Source organism: Antedon mediterranea, chromosome 2, assembly GCF_964355755.1.
Source record: "Antedon mediterranea chromosome 2, ecAntMedi1.1, whole genome shotgun sequence".
Taxonomy (NCBI): Eukaryota; Metazoa; Echinodermata; class Crinoidea; order Comatulida; family Antedonidae; genus Antedon; species Antedon mediterranea.
In genome coordinates this window covers 30,872,304-30,877,303 of record NC_092671.1, presented here as the reverse complement: position 1 = coordinate 30,877,303, position 5,000 = coordinate 30,872,304, and the positions used below count along the sequence as shown (strand labels likewise).

The window sequence follows — 5,000 nt, the reverse complement described above, 5'->3', positions numbered from 1 at the left end:
CACATGCTGGAATTTAAACCCGCCTCCCAAATTGTAATAGAGTCTCTAAAATCACTAGAATTACAATGCTCGTGCAATAAGTTCATAAAATACTCTCAACATCAGAGACATATTTGTGAACACCAGACAACTAAAGAAGTGGTTTATCATAATGTTTCAAAAGCTGTATCAGTGTTAGAGAAATCACTAGAAGATAGTCATGTCTCCCAAACAATACAAACGTTTGCAGAAAAAGTTGTTTACAATCAACTAAAGAAAAGTAAGGAAATGCTGATTGCAACAAATGGTCGGGTGAGTGCTTTAAAACAAATTCTGTAATTATCATATTGCATGTTATAAAAAGTAGATTAATATTATTATAACAGAATTGTTAGCATAAAACATACAAATACAATTCTTATCTACAGCCAGCAAAGATTGCTATCATACCAAACACCAAAGTCTCAAGTGATAAGGCCAGTTCTCGAACTGTTTCAAGACGAGCAAATAGCATCAGCAGCATCATAAAATCAGTTGGCAATAGTGAGGCTGGTGATTTCCATCAAAAAGTGTACTCAGCCAAACATATGAGTCAAGCGGTCTTAAAAGCAGCCAACATAGCATCAACTTCGTCTATAGATACAGATAAGGCTCTGGCAATGGTGTCAGACTGCCATCTGGCATGGAACCAGCTACGAAAGCTAAGAAGGTAAACAAACAATTATGTGATTAAATAAAACCATGCATGAATACAGGCATTTTAGACACAGTCAAGTATGTCTAGTAATAAAGCGAGACTACATTATTAATCCTTTTTATGTACTAGATATGTGGAGAAGGGGACAATACCATCAGAGAAAAGGATGCGGCAGCGGCAAAATGATCTCATTGGGGATTATTTTGAATCCACAATGGAAATGCTATGTTTTAGGTCTGAGACGTCCCCAGACGGGATAGAATTAAGATCAACGCCTACTGTCAAACTGAAAAACATTAAAAAAGTTGTATTTTCATATCTTGATGAACACTCAAGGTACGCTGAAGTTAAATTTTAATATGTGCTTACAAAGTGTAGAACTTACTTTTTAGGACTTTACTTTTGTTCCTATGGATTTGCTATGGAAATAAAAGTTAAAAGAAATTAATTAAAAACTGAATTAATATTTACTAATTTTTTTACAGACTGAACAACCTATCTCCCAATAATAACGAGGTTTGGATAAAGTTTGGCGGGGATAAGGGAGGTGGAAGTACCAAATTTGAGGTACAGATATGTAGCCTCGCCAAACCAAATTCAATTAACAACATCATCGTCGTACTAATATTTGATGCCCCTGACATGATGTTTAATATTAACCGGACTCTTCCGGAAGTGGCCCACCAAGTTGTTGCTTTGAACGGGGAAAAATGGCGGTAAGAATACAACTAGTATATCAACTTAACAATTATGTGGATGCGTATACAAGTAATAAAATAAAAATATATGTATAATTTCTTTCAGCAATTACACACTGAGAGTTTTCTGTTTTGGGGACTATGAGTATCTAACAAAACTCTATGGATTAAATGGACCAAATGGTAAACTATTAAATTATTTTATCATCATTTAATTTATACAAAATCTTTCTAAGCCAATTTTATTTATACTGTATTACTGCATATTTTAGCATTTTTAAACATTGTTAAAAAATTTGAATACTTTTAGCTCGATACTGCTGTCTCTTTTGTGAAAAACCAAAAGCAGAAATGCAATTAAAGGCACCACCCGCCAAACAGCGATCATTGGCTTCAATCAGAGCCAACTATAGAATGTTTATGGAAGATGGCGGAATTGAAAGCCGATCTAAGGATGTTTCCATGAGCGTTGTTAATAATCCCTTAGTATCAATTGAGGTAGATCATGTAAGTACATCAGTTTTGTTTTTAATTATCTTTATATTAGAGAAACAAATGTACTTACTTCATTATATGGCACTGTTGGTATTAAAATTTATATCGTTTAGGTGTCTGTTCCTAGCCTGCACTTGTCATTGGGCATATTCAAGAAGCTCTTTGATATGCTTGAGACGGAGGCGCACAGCATAGATTGCCTCATATATTCCCTAAGGAAAAATGGAGAACTTGATGACACTTCTGAATCAAAGTTTGATAAAATAATTCAACATCAGATCCAAACACAAATTGATATCAAAGAAAAGATTGAAGAAAAGAAATTAAAGTTGACTGAGATGGAGGATGCAATGCCATTAATCTATCTTAAAGGAAGTGTTGATGGTAGCATCATTACCAATGTGGGAAAGATAGTCAAATTGAGAGAAGAGATTGAGTCACTGGTAAGTTACTCAAACAATAAATGACATAGATGCGTCTTGCCAGACACATACTCTAAAGACAAAACTTGTATTATATTTTATTTTACAGACAAAATGCATGGAAAATGGGCTTCCATTTGGAACGGGTCCAATTGTCACATCACTGGAGCGTGTGCTACAAAAAAATCGCATCCAACGGCAAGCCTATCATGGTAAATCATTTATTGGTAACCATGTTCATAAATGTTGCCAGGTAAATTAACTATTCTTTTAATTGATATTGTTTCAACTGTTAATTATTAAAATTGTAGTTTTTAAAATGTATATTTGTTTTTAATAGGACCATGTTAGGAATGAACTAGTGAATGCTCCACTACATGAAATGAAAATTCAAGAAGCTGAGATTCCTATCGGAAAAATTCAGCTAATTGACAAAAGAGTAAAAGAATTGGTCACCAAGTACGATGCACTCCTTTCAAAATTTTCTAGGGTTCACAACAACTTGAATCATTCAAAACCTGTCACAGATGTTGATATTCAAGGAAATGGTAATGTAATTATGCTTACCTTTCAAGGTATTCCTTAGACATGCCATTGTTTCTTTTCCTACAATACACTGCAACTGTTTCTTTTCTCTTCTACAAAAAAAATTCAGATGAAGCCATAAAAGACTTTATGGAGGAATATCGAAAAACCAACAAAAGTATATCTCCAAAATTACATATGCTCGAGGAACATGTCATTCCCCAATTAAAGGCTTGGAGATTTGGTCTGGGACTGGTTAGCGAGCAAGGTGGGGAGTCTATTCACGCCGCGCTTAATAAAAGGAAAAGAACAGTTGCTGGGATGCATGACAGACTTGGACAGTTAACATCCATGATGCGGTCACATGCAATTACCACTCAGCCATGCATAATAGAAGAAATAGTTGAACCCAAAAGAAGAAAAATTGGTAACAATTTACACTTTATTGATTACACTATTTGTGCTTTTTAGCTCCCTGCTCACCAAAAATTAAATAAACCTGTTTATATTTTTCAGAAAAAGAAGAATAAAGTACACGACAATGAATACGCAATAAAAGAAAATATAGGCTTACTGATAAATCTGACGGAGTGCCATCTTCTTCTTTATTATGGATTCTCTTATGAACCTCACTTGCATCAATAAAGTAGTCGTACTTGTTTGTGTTGGTGGTATTTTTGGAACCTGTAGTACAATTTTTGAATTATAAATATTTATCATCATTATTTAAAAAAATGGTGGACTAGCGATTGAAATACATGATGAAATATTATATTATTATTAGGACTATACTGTCAAAATTAAAATCAAAATTTTATTTTTTATTCTACAAATGCAATGCTGTTGCTGCCATAGTTTAGTAATAATATTCAAGCCATAGGAAGATAGACTATGATATTTTCACATTTTCTACTGTAGAATAACTTAGGCCCTCATGAAAGCTAGTTAGTAAGTATACCTATCCTCCTAGGCCTACCTATGTCTTGATGGCACCATATTAAAAAATTAGGCCTAGCCTAGCTAGATAGAGCTGTTACTAAGCCTGGCCCTGCTGATTTCCCCTCTTAGTCTTAACGACATATACTTGGGCTAGGCCTACTAAGAGTATATTATTCTAGGCCTAGGCCTATACAGTATTTATTTTTCGTGGCTTAAACCTAGTACTAGGTGACAAACCTTTGTTAGGCCTAGGCCTTTAGCAGCACACCCACGTGTGCAAAACAGGCAAATGGGCCCCGACTTTCTGTGTATATAATTATTAAACTGGATTAGACGTCAGCGAGATTTTTTAAATATTGTTTATCAAGTTTTTGAATTTTCACATCGACTAGGCGCCGATGTTTATGTAAATTGCAAAAAAAATATATAACCTCACCATTACCCTGTAATTAAACTGCTATTTTTTACTGTTTTTTGTCGCAAAATAGACGTAAGATTTCAATACTCATATCTCGTAAAGTCTTGAGAAACGGAGTGACCGCTGGCTTCGAATATCAATTACACGCCTTCTTCTTCGAATATAACATGAATATTCATTAAATTTTCAATTATAACACTGTCTATTGGTCAGTTTATTCCCTCTCTTTTACCAGGGTATTAAAAATAGTCTTCCGGGTATTTAAACTAGCGCCCTCTATAACATAAAATAAGAAAAAGCGAGCATCGAAACTATAGAGGGCTCACCACTTTTTGTCTCGCTGGAAACTGCCGTGATCGAGACGGGGCAGTGGTGCGCCCGCCGCCGAGCGACGGGATCCCACCTCGGCCAGACGGACTGGCCTTCACTTTCATTGCGCCTTCGGGCTTCAAAGTCCCTACGACTCGCGGGCGTGTTAGACTCCTTGGTCCGTGTTTCAAGACGGGTCGGGTGGGCTACCGACCTCGCTGACCGACCCTGGGCGCCTGTTGAGACCGGACCTGCGCAGCCGAAAGCTGCACCGAAACGACACTGAGAACAGTCCCGCTCCGATCCAACTCGCGGGAGACAGGCGGCCCAGCCCTCCCGAAAGAGGGCAGACGCGGATTCCCTTCCTCGACCGGGCGTCCAGCCGCTGGAGATCGGCTATAAGCTCTCCCGGGCCGCGAACGACCGTGGGAGGAACCTGCCGATCGGCATTCTGGTGGACTACCGGCCGGTCGTCAGCTCTACGCACGCAAGAAGTACACGCGACGGAGGCACGAGCC

The 5,000-nt window shown here is 37.4% G+C and overlaps 1 pseudogene; it reads right to left on the bottom strand.

The window, feature by feature from the left end:
• The window catches only part of LOC140042461 (large subunit ribosomal RNA), a 9,414-nt pseudogene that overhangs the window by 3,897 nt on the left and 517 nt on the right, over positions 1 to 5,000 (bottom strand).